Here is a 16,764-nt window from a genome sequence, read left to right as displayed (position 1 = left end):
CACAGACTTATACCCCTGAATCAAATAATAATTATATATTAATTTAAAAATAAAATAAAATAATAAAATAAAATGCAAAATAAACCCATGCTTTTATGGTCAATTAATCAATGACAAGGCAAGAGTAAATGATGGGAAAAAGACAGTCTTTTCAACAAATGGTGCTGGGAAAACTGGACAGCTAAATGCAAAAGGATGAAACTGGACCCCTGTCTTAAACAAGGCACAAAAATAAATGCAAAATGGATTAAATGCAAAACCTGGAACCATAAAATTCCTAGAAGAAGACATAAGGAGTAATCTGTTTGAAATAAAAACATTTTTCTAGATATGTCTCCTGAGGCAAAGGAAACAAAAACCAAACAAAACTACTAGGACTACACCAAAATAAAAAGCTTTGCCTGGCAAAGAAAACCATAAGCAAAACAGACAACCTTTGGAATGGGAGAAGTGTTGACAAGGATGTGGAGAAAAAAGAACCCTCATGCATTGTTGGTAGGAATGGAAATTAGTGCAACCACTATAGAAAACAGTATGATGTTCCCTCAAACAGTTAAAAATAGAATTGCTATATAATCCAATAATTCCACTAGTGGGTACTTATTCAGAGAAAACAAAATGCTAATTAAAAAAGATATATGCAGTCCTATGTTTATTGCAGCGTTAGTTAAAAGAACCCAGATATGAAAGCAACCCAAGTGTCCATTCGTTGATGAATGCATAAAGAAAATGTGAGATATGAACACACACACACACACACTGAAATATTACTCAGCCATAAAAAAGAATGAAATCTTACCATTTGCCAAAATATGGCTGTATCTTAACGTACACTGCTGAGTGAAATAAATCAGTAAGAGAAAGACAAATACCATATCATTTCACTCAAATGTAGAATATAAGAAAAAAAACAAGCGAATAAAGAAAAAAGAAACAAACAAAATACCAGATTCTTAAATACAGGGAAAAAAAACTGGTGTTTGCCAGAGGGGAGGTGGATGGAGTAATGGGTAAAATAGACAAAGGAAATTAATAGTAAAATTTTTCTTTAAAGATTTATTTATTTATTTGACAGAGAGAGCAAGAACACAAGCAGAGGGAGTGGGAAAGGGAGAAGCAGGCTCCCATTGAGCAGGAAGCCCGATGTGGGGCTCAATCCCAGGACCCTGGGATCCTGACCTGAGCCAAAGGCAGACGCTTAACTACTGAGCCACCCAGGCATCCCACTATAGTACACTTATTTTGATGAGCACTCTAAAATGTACAGAATTGTTGAATCATTATGTGATATACCTGAAACTAAAATAACTCTAAAATGAAACATAATTTGCATATCTTTTAACAGTAAATTTCAATATTCATAAATCGTCAGTACTCTTGGCTCATCTCTACGGTGATGATTTTAACTCTATATAAACCCTCTTTCATTTTGAGGACAGATTTCTCAGAGTCAAAAATAAATCCAATGCAGTTTCTAGTCTCTTCCAGTCTTCCCAGGAATGCAGCTGCCATCTATCTAACTAGTTAGTCAAGCTAGAAAATTACAAGTCATCTGTCATACCTTTTCCTTGAACCTCACACATTTTATTATGGGTTCTGTCATTCTTAGTGGAACTTGCTGATTCACTCTTAAACAGCTTTTAAAAGCATTTAAATCCATACATAAAGCCATCTGTATGATGTCACTACCCCGTTCTAGCCACTCAGCTCTCCTCAGTATGAATTCAATGGCCTCCCACTGGTCTGTCCACTGGTCTTTTATTCTAAGCAGTCTCTGAAGAAAAATTCTTTCACTATATAGAACTGATTATATCGGGCGCCTAGGTGGCTCTCACTGGGTTAAGCCGCTGCCTTCGGCTCAGGTCATGATCTCAGGGTCCTGGGATCGAGTCCCGCATCGGGCTCTCTGCTCAGCAAGGAGCCTGCTTCCCTCTCTCTCTCTCTCTCTGCGCCAGGCTCTCTACCTACCTGTGATCTCTCTCTGTCAAATAAATAAATAAAATCTTTAAAAAAAAAAAAAAAGAACTGATTATATCAGGCCATTTCTCCTAAAGACAAAAACCAAAATCTTTATTAAGACTCACATGGGAACACACACACACACACACACACATACACATGTCTGATCCCTTTTCTCCTTCACTTCAAGCACTCAATGAATGCAGCCCAGCCACACCCGTTCCTTCTTTTCCTAAAACAGGCCAAGCTCCCTCCCTTAATCATCAGTCAGATACCGACAAAAGCTTTGTTGATCACCTGGAGTGAATGATTATAGCAACTGCAACATTAATAATTTAACATTTCTATGTCTGATTATTCAATCAATGTTTGTCATTTCCTTGAACAAAAGCTAAATGCAGACAGAACCTTTCATGACTATCACAGGTACCTAGCACAAGATATATGACACATAGTTCTAGCTCCATTAATAATTTGTTGAATGAATTAATGAATGATAAAATGATCTGGCAACCTTAAAAAAAAAACAATTTTAGTTTCTACTGAATCTTCTTAAAATTTCTAAAGCTTTAGTATCTTACTAAGGCATGTTGTTAAAAATCATTTCCTGGGGCGCCTGGGTGGCTCAGTGACTTGAGCCTCTCTGCCTTCGGCTCCGGTCATGGTCTCAGGGTCCTGGGATGGAGCCCCATGTCGGGCTCTGCTCAGTGGAGAGCCTGCTTCCCCCCTCTCTCTCTGCCTGCCTCTCTGCCTATTTGTGAGCTCTCTCTGTCAAATAAATAAAATCTTTAAAAAAAAAATCATTTCCCTACTTTTATTCCACTTTCAATAATTCTTACACCTCCTGGCCATCTCCCATTTCTTGTCTTTCCGTACTCTCTCCCTGAAGAAATCTTGTGCTCCAGCCAAATCAAATCTTACCACCCTCTCTTCTTCAGCTTTCCTTTAAGTCACTATTAGAATAAGGATGGGGCTCTTTGGTTAGGAGATACTCTTTACAGAAATAAGTGAGGTAAGGGGAAATAATAATGGCTAGCATCTACGGAGGGCTTTGCAATATGTCAGGCACTAGTTTCAGCACTTTCTGTAGACTGACTTATTTAAACTACAAAAATCCCAGTAGATAAGGGCTAAAGCAATTTTCATTTTAATGAGAAAAACGTGAGGCACAAAGAAGTGAGTAATTTGTCAAGATCAGAAGGATGAGAATGGTTGGGACCCTGTCTGAACCTAGAAAGTCTGAGTCTACTGTCTATGATCTTCATCATTAATCAGTATGCTATTGTTTCCCTAAAGCAACAAAATAATTCTCAGTGGTGGTGAGCCTGGAAAAAGTGGGGAAAACACATGCACTGACATTTTTTGTGTGTGTGTGCTTGTCACGCACTCCTTCCTGCACCCAGTTTCTAGCACAAACCCTAGAAAATAGCCAATAAAAAAACATCAGTAGAATAAATTAATGAATAAAAGAATTGATGAACGAATCAGTCCATTAGGGGGTAAGACTTAAGGTGCTGAAAAAACAGTAATCATTAGGCAGCATGTGTTAAAGAGAATAATATTTAGATAGATTTCAGGGAACAGCTTTAAAAAGACACTAGTAACTAGATACATCATGATTTACATGTGAAGTGTTGGGGCTTGGACTAGAGTATAATCATTAAGCTGGTCAGATAGATATCTTTCACAAAATTTTCGAATATGAAGTTCTTTTTCACATCTCTGACTTTCATTTCCGTATCTATAGAAGGACAGATAAAGCAAATAGTAGAAAAAGGAAGGCAATTTACATCTATGAATTGTTGAAATATCTCATAAAAACAGATTAAAATAATTACATAATTACTCTCCAAAAAAGACCAGCTTTTGACTTTACAGAACTTATTTCCCATTTAATATCCCATAAAAATTACATAGATCTCTTTCATTGTAGTTTTACTCATAAGGAAAAAAGTTAAACTGTTTCGAAAACGGCTTTTCTCTTTTTTCATCTCTATTATTTTCTCTTCCCTAAACCATATCAGATTTAGACTCAAGTTCATAAATGCTACTGTAGTAGACAGAATAACATCCTCCCCCTACCCCTCCACTAAAGACGTCCATGTCCCAATTCTCAACACCGGTCAGTATGTTACCTTACCTGGCAAAAGGGACTTTGTTGATGTGATTAATTTAAAGATCTTGGTTGGGGAGACTACAACTCTATCGGAGTGGATCCAGTGTAATTACATGTGTCCTTAAAAGGAGGAGATGAGGGGTGCCTGGGTGGCTCAGTGGGTTAAAGCCTCTGCCTTGGGCTCAGGTCATGATCCCAGGGTCCTGGGATCAAGCCCCGCATAGGGCTCTCTGCTCAGCGGGGAGCCTGCTTCCTCCTCTCTCTCTGCCTGCTTCTCTGCCTGCTTGTGATCTCTGTCTGTCAAATAAATAAATAAAATCTTAAAAAAAAAAAAAAGGAAAGAGATGAGGTGTCAGAATCAGAGATAGTTTCAAAGATGGAAGAAAGGGCCACGAACCCTGGAATGCAGGAGGACTCCAGATGCTGGAAAAGACAAGGAAACAGATTTTTCTCTAGAGTTGCCAAAAAGAATGCAGCCCCCCACCCCGGCCCCCTGCCACCAAACACACACACCTTGAGTTTAGGACTTCTGACCTCCATATGATAAGATTGTGAATTAGTGTTGTTTTAAGCCACTATGTTTGTGATGTTTGCTACAACAGCAAAAGGAATTTAATACCCCTATGGTATGACCATAACTTTGTTTCATTTTAAGGTTGGCAAAGGAAAAAAGAACTAGTATTGATTCACCTAAAAGAGTCAATTATTTTGCTATTGCTGAGGACAGAGAATTAAAGCAATTCTTGGAATATTCTAAAGAATCTAGTTTTGCTTTATTTTGTTTTCCGAGATGCTTTAAGTGGCTTTAATATATCTTAGTTTTTCAAAACTGAATTACTCCTGGAGGAGTAAGAGATTGATAATGGGAGAAGGACAAAGAGGCAATGTAAATGTAAATATACCTGTAGACATTGATTTAGGTATGTGCTTAACTCATGAAGTACCAAATCTTTTATGCTGTTGTTTTATTAGAGCGAAAAAAAACCCAATAGCTCCTGAGAATTAATGTTATAAATCCAAGCACGTAACTGATATACAAACTTCACTACCTAACAGGCATTCTGAAATTATATTGTTTAAATCAAACTTTTCTAGCAAATTAGAGGCAATATTTACATTTTCCCCTGTGTTAATTACTCCCTTTTATCCACGCCCTAAACTGTAATTCACATTTCAAATCATATGCTTCCTACTAGAATAGTCTTCTATTAATTTACCCATAACCTAAAATTTAATTTCAGTTTTGTATCTAACTAATAGGTGCTTATCCTTTTCATTTTTTGTACATCTAATCTGATGTGGAGAACAAAGACAAAAGAAAAAAAATTAAATTTCCTTGCATTCTATAGCCCATTGACAAGTCCATGAGATAGGGAGAGCGACCTTCCTCTAGGAACTCAACTGCCCTGATGTTAATAATTTGATAAGGGCAGGGTGTCTGGAAGGCTCATTCAGCTAAGTGTCTGCCTTTGGCTCAGGCATGACCTTGGAGGCCTGGGGTCAGCCTGGAGTTGGGCTCCCTCCTCAGGCGGGGAGTCTGTTCTCCCTCTCCCTCTGCCCCTTACCCCGCTTCATGTTCTCTCTCTCTCTTTTAAATAAATCAATAAAATCTTTTTTTTTTTTTTAAGATTTTATTTGTTTATTTGACAGACAGAGATCACAAGCAGGCAGAGAGGCAGGCAGAGAGGAGGCTCCCTGTGCAGGGTTGGATTCCGGGACCCTGGGATCATGACCTGAGCGGAAGGCAGAGGCTTTAACCCACTGAGCCACCCAGGTGCCCCTAAATAAATCAATAAAATCTTAAAAATAACAACAACTTTGCTAAGGGCAAAAGGTAACCTCAGCTTAACATTAGCCTGACCTCTAGGATCCTGAGTCTCCTTTAAGGTACAAAAATTCCTTTGGAAACTTCCTTTATTTCTACCCCCCAAGTTATATGTTGGCAATCATCCTCCAAACATATGGACCACTGATACACATTTAAAGGGTCTCATGACTGAGATTTTACTAGACAGTAGTAAACGAAGTTTTCCCAACAACAGCTAGCCCTTTAAGGTCCTAGAAATCTTGCTTCCAAACTCTTTAGAGACTTACACTATCCCTAAAGCCCTCCGCTTGGAAGTATATAATCAGCCACTCCTCACAACATCAGTGCAGCTTTTTCTGCCCATAGGTCTTGTCCACATACTTTAATAAAACCACCCTTTTGGAACCAAAGACATTTCAAGAATTCTTTCTTAACCATTTGCTCTGAACACCAACATTTTCACATCAAAATCCAGCTTTCTACTGGTCAGAACTTTTCCAAGTCTGGTTAAATATATATTTAAATAATAGTGGAAAGGATTCATATCTTGGTATAATTTTATTTTACTTTATTATTTTATTTTTTTGGTACATTTTTATATTCAAATACAGCAGACTGGTTTTTTTCCTTAAAAAAGACCTATATTCTTCATATATTATTACTGAATCTACGTAGATAAACCAGGAATAATTCCAAACTATCTTCTGACTATGTGTGTTAAATGTTGTGAGATTAGCAAATCTGAATCCTCAAATTTAAGAAAAAAAAAAAAACTTTTTATGTGCCAGACATTCCTTTCACCTCTGTTACAATTACCAAGGGAGAATTCTCATATTCCGAAGTTTTGCTTTCTTTGTAGCTGCAGAGTGCAAGCTGACTGGCTGTGATCTCACTAGATGATGCCAAGAGAATCTGTATTTCTGCCTGATTGCATGAAAGCAAAGTTCTGATGATTGTCCCAAGCCACAGGCTTAGGCAAGACTTCTAGATTCTAGAATCTAAAAGGAGCTATTTAAAATGTTGTAAACAAATGAGGTTTTTCCTCAGTAATGTATTGGCCTGACACAATATTTTTCAAAGAAAGCATCTCTGTGCCTGAATTATATTCTTTCTACATAAGGATGAACATTTGAACCCCAAGAAAACAAAATAATGCCCTTGTTCTTGCCTTAATCATCACATTGCAGTTGAACTTCATCATATCAAACAGTTCACTAAGTGGTGCTACCATTGATCCTTGTAATTCATTCCACAGTCTTCTGCAATTTCACCTTGTCTCATTAAGTTCAGTTCCAGCCTCTTTCATGATTAGACTATAATTGGTTAGTCTTCCATTAACTTCATTATAGGCAATTATTTAAGAAATTCTCTTAAAGAGTTGTCAAATGGAGAGGAATTCAACAGATTTTAGAGTTACTCTGCCTTTGGGTATACTCTAGGCAGATAACATTCCAGAAACAATGTGGACTCTCAAGTAGCCTCAGACATGCATTATAATTTCTGTGGTTCCTATAGTCAGGAGGTTTGAGTGAGTTTGATTATTCACTCTCTCCATCTTTGGGAACTCACCCAATTAAAGTCAAACAAGGACCCAGTAAGTATTAAAACAGGCTCCGATTTCTTACCAGTAAAGCTGGATTGAAAGGGTGCCTGGGTGGCTCAGTGGATTAAGCCACTGGTTTCAGCTCAGGTCATGACCCCAGGGTCCTGGGATGGAGCCCTGCATCGGGCTCTCTGCTCAGCAGGGAGCCTGCTTCCCCCTCTCTCTGCCTGCCTCTCTGCCTGCGTGTGATCTCTGTCAAATAAATAAATAAATAAAATCTTTAAAAAAAGAAAAAAAAAAGCTGGACTAAGAACATAGCAGGGTATTTCTACCTTTATTTTGAGCCTTGAAATTTATTTTGAGCCTCAAGTCTCTGATCTGTTCATCACATTATAGGCAGACAGCTGGGCCTAAAAGAAGCCCTGCTTCTTCAGTTTATTTCATGGAATTTATAGCAGCAAGCATTTGCTATGCTTGGACACAACTCACTCCAAAAGGACAAGAGGGAATGGGTCCATGCTGCCTAAATTATAAAGCTTGGGTCCTAACCTGATGATTATGTGATTCAGGGAATGGTGTACTCTTAATTGGAATGCTCCCTTCTTCTACCATTACAGAGAACTCAGTGCTGTAGCAAGGTGGGAAGGGAGGGTGAGATGGAGTATTGCTTCCTTGGAAATGGAGTGTAGGTGCCTTCAGAGAAATATGAACATGTAACAATAGCTTCCTGAACCCAGGAAAAACACTGTCATGTGCTGGGTCTATGACACCATGATTCCAAGTATTGCTGTGGAGCTGTTTAGAACTTGGACTCAGCAGACATGACTTTCAATCTCAAACTACCACCTTACAATTAGAGCATTGCTCAGATATCTTAAGTGTCTAAATCTCAGTTTCTCCATCTGGAAAAGGGCAGTGATATCACTACTTACTTCACAGGATTGATGTGGCTATTAGGTGAGAAATTACACTTGATAAAATAAAACACTATTTTTAAAAACCTGAAGAAAGTCCCCACCAAAATGATAGTATAATAGTAATAGTAGTAATTATTTTATTATTATCTTTACTATCATTCTCAGATGGATATGCTCTTTGTTTTGAAGTGAAATTATTTATATATTCACATATAGATCTATGTTCCCTATCAACTCTAACCCAGGGTCAACAAACACAGCCCATAGGCCAAATTCATCTGCAAATCTTTTTTTTTTTCCTTATAAACAAATTTGTATTGCAACATAGCCATACTTACTCATTTAGATGTTGTTTATGGCTGCTTTTGAGCAACAATGGGCAGAGTTGAGTAGCTGGGACAGACACCAGACACAACAATTTGGCTCACAAAATCCAAGGTACTAACATTTGGGCCTTATAGAGAAAAAATTGGGCAATTACTCCTACCTCTGTGCTAGAATATGTGAAACATTAAAATGGGCCCAAGCAGGATGGTAAGAAGCTCTTATGGCAATTCAAAATTAGATGGAGTACTGACATACCTTGAAAGAGGTATTGGTTAAAAATGTTATATTGCCTATTATTTGTGTTCATGGAAGAGTCAGACTTTGGAAACTTTGCTGGGATGATTTTGAAATAATGCTGTTTTTGACCCCTTCAAGCAGATATAAATAGGCATGTTTTTGTTTTATATTATTGTTTCTTAATAAAACATTTTTAAGCAAATTGGTTTTACATTTTTACTAATTTTCTTTCCTCATTCCAGGTTGTCATTCTTTTTCTAATAGCTTAAGATAAATACGAATTCCTTTATTTTTCATCTTTCTTCATGAATAATGGAGTGTTGTGAAGGTCAAATTTTTTTTCAATCCTTTTTCTCAATCCCCTAGGGTTTGTTATAATGTATTCTCCTTTTCATTGTTATTTAGTTCATAATTTTATTTTTGTTCCCTTTCATTTAAGAGTTGGGTGTGCTTCTTAATTCCTAAATAAGCATGAAACATTTTAAATTTATTTCTAGTTTTATTTTGAGAATGTGATCTACAAATGCATTACTTTTTGGATTTAAGAAATTCATTTTAGTCAAGTGTGTGACTAATTTTTATAAATGTTCTATAGGTATACACTAAAGATTATTCTATATTTGGTGAATTTAAGCTCTTCCCTCCTCCAAATACAGCCATAGTTATATAATCAAATATATTTATTTTATTATTCAAATGTTTTATGTCTTCATTTGTTTTTTGTCTATTATCTCAATCCAGTTCTAAAATGGTTATATTGAAATATACTTGCACTAAAAGGAAAGAAAAGCACAGTATGACCTCATTCGTGCATATGTAAAGATTTTATTTATTTATTTGAGAGAGAGAGGTGTCACAGGTAGGCAGAGAGGCAGGCAGAGAGAGAGGGGGGAAACAGGCTCCCCACTGAGCAGAGAGCCCGATGCGGGCCTCGATCCCAGACCCTGAGATCATGACCTGAGCTGAAGGCAGAGGCTTAACCCACTGAGCCACCCAGGCGCCCAAATCTTCCTATTTTTAAAGCTGATATATGAAAGAGCTGTCGTGTGCTGACTGGCCTTGTAAATATCTAGCAAATTCCTTAGATCCAAGAATGTTTCTCTTGCATGGATGTTTTTCAGTACAGCAACTAAAAAACACAAAGCAACAGGCCTTTGACTGGACAAAGGGACTAGCCTTATGCTCCTGCTTAATCTGAGTCTTGCCTAAAATGGTGTATTTTCATTTCCAAGATATTATTCTACCACAGGACACAAGGTGGAGCTAAAATCTCACTTAATGCTTCTCATAATGCACACTGATCTGATTTCTCCCAAATCAACTCTGATTCAGGTTGTTTTCTACTGTGCCATTTTCACGATCCTCATATACAGACTTCAGTGAAGGGTGGCATTTTGGTCTTCACAATAGAAGTGGAATACTTCTTAAAAATAATTGGCAGAGAAAGGAATGCAAGGCATTTCAGTGTGTTGCCTACATTAGTCTGCTCTATGTAAACTAAAAGATTAAAAAAAGACTATATAACTGCAGAGAAAACAGTGTTAAAGGAAATGCAAAGGAAGGAAAATTTTCGTAAGTCATGGAAATCACTAACCCAATACCTTGCTTCTTAATGTTTTTCAGAAAATAGAATGTAAACCAGAACAATTGCTTTGTTTCGACTGGCTATAAAACCAGGCAAAAGAAATCTGATACTTCAAAATCTATAGCACAAAATCAAACAAGGAAGAAGCAAAACCTTTAAAATTAAAGTATCAGATAGACAAATACAAGAGTTTTGTTGATGAAGTTAGCTATTTTTTTCTAAGCTGTTTTCTTTATATAGGTAATAATCCAATTGTTTCTGAGGGAAGCAGTAAGGAGCTATAATTGCTAGTTGTGAAAGATACACTATTAGATCTTACTATTGTAATATAGTAACCTATATCTTTTGAATGGAAGTTTTTGTAAGTTTAGAGGCCCAGTTTACAATGATTTTTAAAAGTGCAGCCTAATAAAAATATTAGTAGGCAAAATTAGGAAATTACTGAATACACACTTCGGGTATAATTAAGGGTCAAAGACTTAAAGACAAATGTCTCATTCATCTAGAATAGTCACTCCAGAACTATGGACCTGTATCCATTGGGGTGAGATTAAGATCTCAGGTATACTGCTGCTCACTACAGCAATTGGTAAAGCTTTGAGTATTCATATTGGAAATCTTAGAATTATCATTGTATAATATTAAAATTTCCAAATTTACCTCCAATCCACTTTTCCCTCCCATTATTGCTCCTTCCAGGAATCTTGACACTCCTTTGGTGTTCTCAGGAGTATTTTCAACATAATTATTTCACAAGAAAAGGAAATTTTGCTTTGAGCATTAAGACGCATACATGGTCCTGCCATATTTGTGGAATGGCTTTTGAAGTATTTGATTTTTAGATTGAAGATATCCGCATTGGTTTGGGGGAAATTGTTACCTTCAGAAATCTTTTTGTAAATCATTCTTCTCGAGAACTTCACCATTTCAGGACTTGTCTAGGTTCTCAAGAAACCGTTTGAAAACTTTCACATAGGAAGCTAGAAAGTTCTTATAATATCTGATTCTATGTTTAATATCAGATTCAGCTTCATTCTCCTCTTTTTCTTCTGCGTTAGTGGAAATGTAACCCAGTTCATGGCAGATGATTTGTTTAGAACAGTAAATGGATCAAACTGATCCTCTTTCTGTAAATCAATAGGCACAGAAATGCAGCCTGTTTTAGTATGAATATTAAGAAAGCTCTTCAGTAAAAGATTGATTCCTTCTCTAACATGGACATCCAGCCAGCCGTAGAAAAGTGTCCGAGCATGGTCTCCCACTCAAGCCTGGGTCCACGTTTGTCATTTTTTATGTTATTCTGACATCTGCTGGCTACCATCTTGAAATGCTCCCAGCGCCGACGGGAACTGTGATGCGTTTGGAAGATCTGTTGAAGTTCCTCATGAATTGGCTCAAGGGCAAGTTCTCAAATCTTATCCCAGCTTTATTTTCAAGAATATATTGATCAATCAAGGCATATTTTTTGACGTATTTTAAAATTATGTTTATAGATATTCTGACCGAAGGTGAATTCTTTCACTTAGAACTTAGTTCTTAACATTTTCACCACCCTTTGCAAGACTCACAGTCAAGTATCCCAGAATGTACTGTGATAGACCGTTTTCTGATTTATCACGGACCCAACAATGAACACCCCTCCTTGCATCCAGATCATACCTGGAGACGATGCTGAAGTTCAAAAAAGCCCTCCTTCAATGTCCAGTCCATGATGCATATGGCCATCACCCTGAGGGGCCGAGACTCAGAACCTATGTCTACAGAACGCAGACATCTAACACACTGCCATAGCCTGTGATCCCAATGTCAACTAGTTCTTTCTCCTGAGCCGGGGAAGCTCTGGGCTTCACTGTTTCATGCTGTTCAGGTCTGTGGGACTACATCACGCACTTCCTGCATCTCCTTTTCCAGACCACTTTGGGAGTCGAAGGATTCGTAGCAAACGTGGTCGCCATCTTCTGGTATGAATGAAAACTCATCATGTGAAAGCAATTTTTTTTTTTTTTTTAAATCACTCCGCAATACTTCTGCCGCACAGGTAACGCATCTGAAGCAGCTGCGGCAGCTCCGGCGGTCTAACGTCTCCGGCTGCGGCTGCGTGGAGCGCGGGTCTCAGCGCCTCCGAATCACCGCCGCTGGAATTGGCGGGAACTCACAGTGCCGAGTCTGCGCCACAGCGGCGCGGGCCAGCGCCCTCCGCAGGGGCCGCTGGAAATGGTAGCTCCCGCTTGCGGGTTGGTCTGGAGGCCTCATGGGCTTCCGCGTTGTCGGCGCATGTCTCTGGGGTTCACTGCTCAGCTGGACGCGAGGAGGCTGTGCCCTTTCCAGAAAGAGGAGCTTCTGTGGAAAGGTGAGCTTGTGAACAGGCTGAGAATGAACACGCAGAGCAAGAGACACGAAGCATCAGGGCAGGAGAACGGGTGGGGACGGAGGGAGAGGTTCCAGGCTCTCTCCAGGCGCGCGGCTCTGCCCGGGTCACCATGTATTCACCAACCTGGAAGCTCCCAGAGCGATTTTTAATTCGCGGCATACGGTGCGCTGTATAGATATCCCTGAGGAAAAGGAGGTTGGAAAGGGGGGAAGTAGCAAGCCTGCCCTGCTTAGGTGTAACTGCTGCCGGGAGTCTGAGCTCCACAGAGTATGAATGAACTTTAGATGGCGTTCAAAACTGGCTTATTAGTCTGCAAATCTTAAGGGCCAAAATGGTTCAGAAACTTGCCAAAATAATACGTTTTCTCTCTGAGTAAAACTTCACTTGGTTTTTTCAGAACTAGTCATCTAAATTTTAAAATAGAAAAAGAAACCAGTCAGTCATTTGGTACTTGACCCCACCCTCCCACCCCTTCATTGCCTGTTTAGCACAATGCAAAATGTTAGTATTACTTTTTTTTTTTTATGAAGAGCATCTGGTTTAAGAATATTTTTCCCTATCCGAAGGTCATTAGTATATTCTTCTATATCTTTTTTTTTTTAAGACTTTATTTATTTATTTATTTGACAGGGATTACAAGTAGACAGACAGGCAGACAGAGAGAGAGAGATTGAGGAGGAAGCAGGCTCCCTGCAGAGCAGAGAGCCCGATGTGGGGCCTGATCCCAGGACCCTGAGATCATGACCTGAGCCAAAGGCAGAGGCTTAACCCACTGACCCACCCAGGTGCCCCTATATCTTCTTTTTTTTTTTTTTAAAGATTTTATTTATTTATTTGAGAGAGAGACAGTGAGAGAGAGCATGAGCACAGAGAAGGTCAGAGGGAGAAGCAGACTCCCCATGGAGCTGGGAGCCCGATGTGGGATTCGATCCCGGGACTCCGGGATCATGACCTGAGCCGAAGGCAGTCGTCCAACCAACTGAGCCACCCAGGCATCCCATATCTTCTTTTTTAAAAGTTAAAGTTTATTTTGTCTTTATCAAACTGGAATGCACTTTTTTTTTTTTTTAAATTCTAGTGAAGAAAAGAACTTGCTGGAGAAGAAGACCATGCAAGGTCTTAGGAACCCCAGGAAGATAGAATGTATTAAAATATTTACCATGATTTTCAGGAAGATAGAGATGTTGTTAAATTAAAAAAGAAAAAGAGGGGCGCCAGCCCCGCATTGGGCTCTCTGCTCAGCGAGGAGCCTGCTTCCCTCTCTCTCTCTGCCTGCCTCTCTGCCTACTTGTGATCTCTATCAAATAAATAAATAAAATCTTTTAAAAAAATAAAAAAGAAAAGGGAAGGAAACAATAATAAAGGGTAAGGTAGTGAACAGACCACCCCCCCCCAAAAAAAAGAAGAAGAAGAATGAATGAATGGATTTAAAACCATCAAAAGAAATTGGATCTGTCAAGTGCAGGGCATGTAAGAAAAATGAAAAACAAAAGTTACTATAAGTAAAGAAATACAATGAAACTTGGAAAAAATATTTGTATCAATCAGCTCTGGCTGTCAAAACAATACCATAGCTTGGGTGCCTTAAACTACATTTCTCACATTTCTGGAGGTTGGTAAGTCCAAGATCAAGATTCAGTTTTTTTGGTAAGGGCTCTCTTCCTGGCTTGCAGAAGGCTGATTTTCACTGTATTCTCACATGGTGGAGAGGAAGAATGATTTCTGGTGCTTCTCATAAGTGCTCTGATCCCATCATGAGGATTCTATCTTCATGATCTCATTGAAATCTATTGATCTCCCCAAGGCTCTTCCTCCATCTGCCATCACATTGGGCATTGGGGCTTCACGCTAGACGGACATAATTCAGTCCATACCATTTCCCTCCAGGCTATACAACATGCATGTCCTCCTCTTATTTACAAAATACATGCATGTCATACCAGTGGCCCTAAAGTTTTAATTCTTTCCAGCAACAATTCTAAAGTCAAAGTCCAAAGTCTTATATAAATACCAAAATCAGACTTGAGTGGGACTCAAGGTATGATTCAACTGAAGCAAAACTTCCTTCCAGCTGTGAAGCTGTATGAAGTTATATTTAAGGGCAGAGATCAAGCACATTAACAATGGGATGAAGGGAATAAGAATAGTGATCATGAAAGATAGGCAAAAATATGGCAAGAAAGAGGGCAGGCTGTGATAGTGTGCTTTTTAACTTACAAGTGTAATTAACAATTCTTTCAAACTGAGCTTCAATAGAAAAACGAAACAGTAAAATGGAAAGAAAGAAAAATAATACCCTTAATATTTGATGTTTACTGGGGCACTTGGGTGGCTCAGTGGGTTAAAGCCTTTACCTTCAGCTCAGGTCATGATCCCACGGTTCTGGGATGGAGCCCCACATCAGGCTCTCTGCTCAGAGGGGAACCTGCTTCCTCCTCTCTCTCTCTGCCTGCCTCTCTGCTTACTTGTGATCTCTCTCTGGCACATAAATAAATAAAATCTTTAAAAATTTTTTTGATGTTTATTATTTGGAGTTCTGAATGTTTTATTTAAAACTGTATTTTAAAAAATGAACATATTAAACATCCTTTTTTTTAATGAACATATTAAACATCTTAATTTATTGGGCCTCCTAGGGAGAAGGGAGCCCCCCCCCATATATTTCTAAATGTGAAAATCTTTTTCATTACTTAGTCATGTACTATTTATCATTAATATTGTTTATTACTGTAGTACAATGCATTGATGTAGTGATTTTTGTTTATCTTGCTTGTTCTTTTAAGTGTGTTTTCCAGTTGAAAGAATATTCTCAGCCTTACCCCTTTGTATTGTTTCTCCAACACTTCCTCAGTGTCTTTCTCATGCATTTCTATTAGAGAGAAACAAAATCCTCTCACTAAATCTGTCATTTGACATCTATTTCTGAACTTCCTTTTTATGTTTTCACTCTTTGTCTTACTAGCTTTCCTATGTTTGTTGTGCATTTTTTAAAGATAAAAAATAGTCCTTTCTTTGTGTTCTTTTTCAACCTAAAAAAAAGATCTATTAAATTTTTAATTTCAATAATTACATTCTTAATTCCTGATATTTGGAAATAGTTGTTTTTCATATTATCCTGCTCTTTGTTTCATGGCTGCCTTTTTCCTAAATCTTTGATCTGCAACATACTTATTTTAGATATACTATTCTGTACTCTCTCTGAAGTGACAATCTTATGAATTTTGGTTTTTTGATCTGTTGCTCTTATCATTTTTTTCTTCATTGGTTTTGGAATTTTGGTTTGTAGGCCCAGCTATGGTGGCATTTTTCTCCCCTTCCTTCCCTCTCTGTGCTCCTGCCATCTAGTTTTGAGTGTCTCGATTTGGTCTTTATAATCCTGTGTATACAACCAGATCTTATATTGTCCACTTAGCATTTAACATCTGGGGTTAGTAGGGAAACCTCAGGTTAAGTCATGGCCTAGCAAATGGCTTGGTACCTGTCCTTAATGGGCAGATTTTTCTGTTTTGTTTTGTTTTCCCCCTCATATTTTTAGGTATACATCTTTATATAAGTCATTTGCTTGGGAAAAGATTTTTCTTTGCTCCTGATTCATAGGCCTGGATCCAAACTGAACCCAGATTCAGTGTCTACCTCAATGAGGCATTTTTAATCTCTGCTTCCCCTATCTATTGTGCCAGTTGCTGGAGGCAAAGCCCAAAAATCTGAAATCTCAACAAGGCTTTCTGTTTTTCACATCTGATTTATCGTTACTGGTTCTATGGATATTTATCTTATATTCAAGGATTACTTTACTTTAAAAAATTTTCCTTTTCCAGACTTTCTCTGTAATTGATATTTGCTTAATGTACAAAGTTGTCCCATGAACTGTGTCTGGTGTCTCAAGTCTTATTTTTCATTAA

The 16,764-nt window shown here is 38.2% G+C and overlaps 1 pseudogene; it reads right to left on the bottom strand.

Annotated features, from left to right (window-relative positions):
• Positions 1-11,373: 11,373 nt before the first annotated feature.
• LOC101692578 lies at positions 11,374-13,021 on the bottom strand (annotated as a pseudogene).
• Positions 13,022-16,764: the final 3,743 nt, after the last annotated feature.

Source organism: Mustela putorius, unplaced genomic scaffold, assembly GCF_011764305.1.
Source record: "Mustela putorius furo isolate JIRA1106 unplaced genomic scaffold, ASM1176430v1.1 tig00003869_pilon_pilon_pilon, whole genome shotgun sequence".
Classification (NCBI taxonomy): domain Eukaryota; kingdom Metazoa; phylum Chordata; class Mammalia; order Carnivora; family Mustelidae; genus Mustela; species Mustela putorius.
This window is presented reverse-complemented; position numbering and strand designations above follow the sequence as displayed.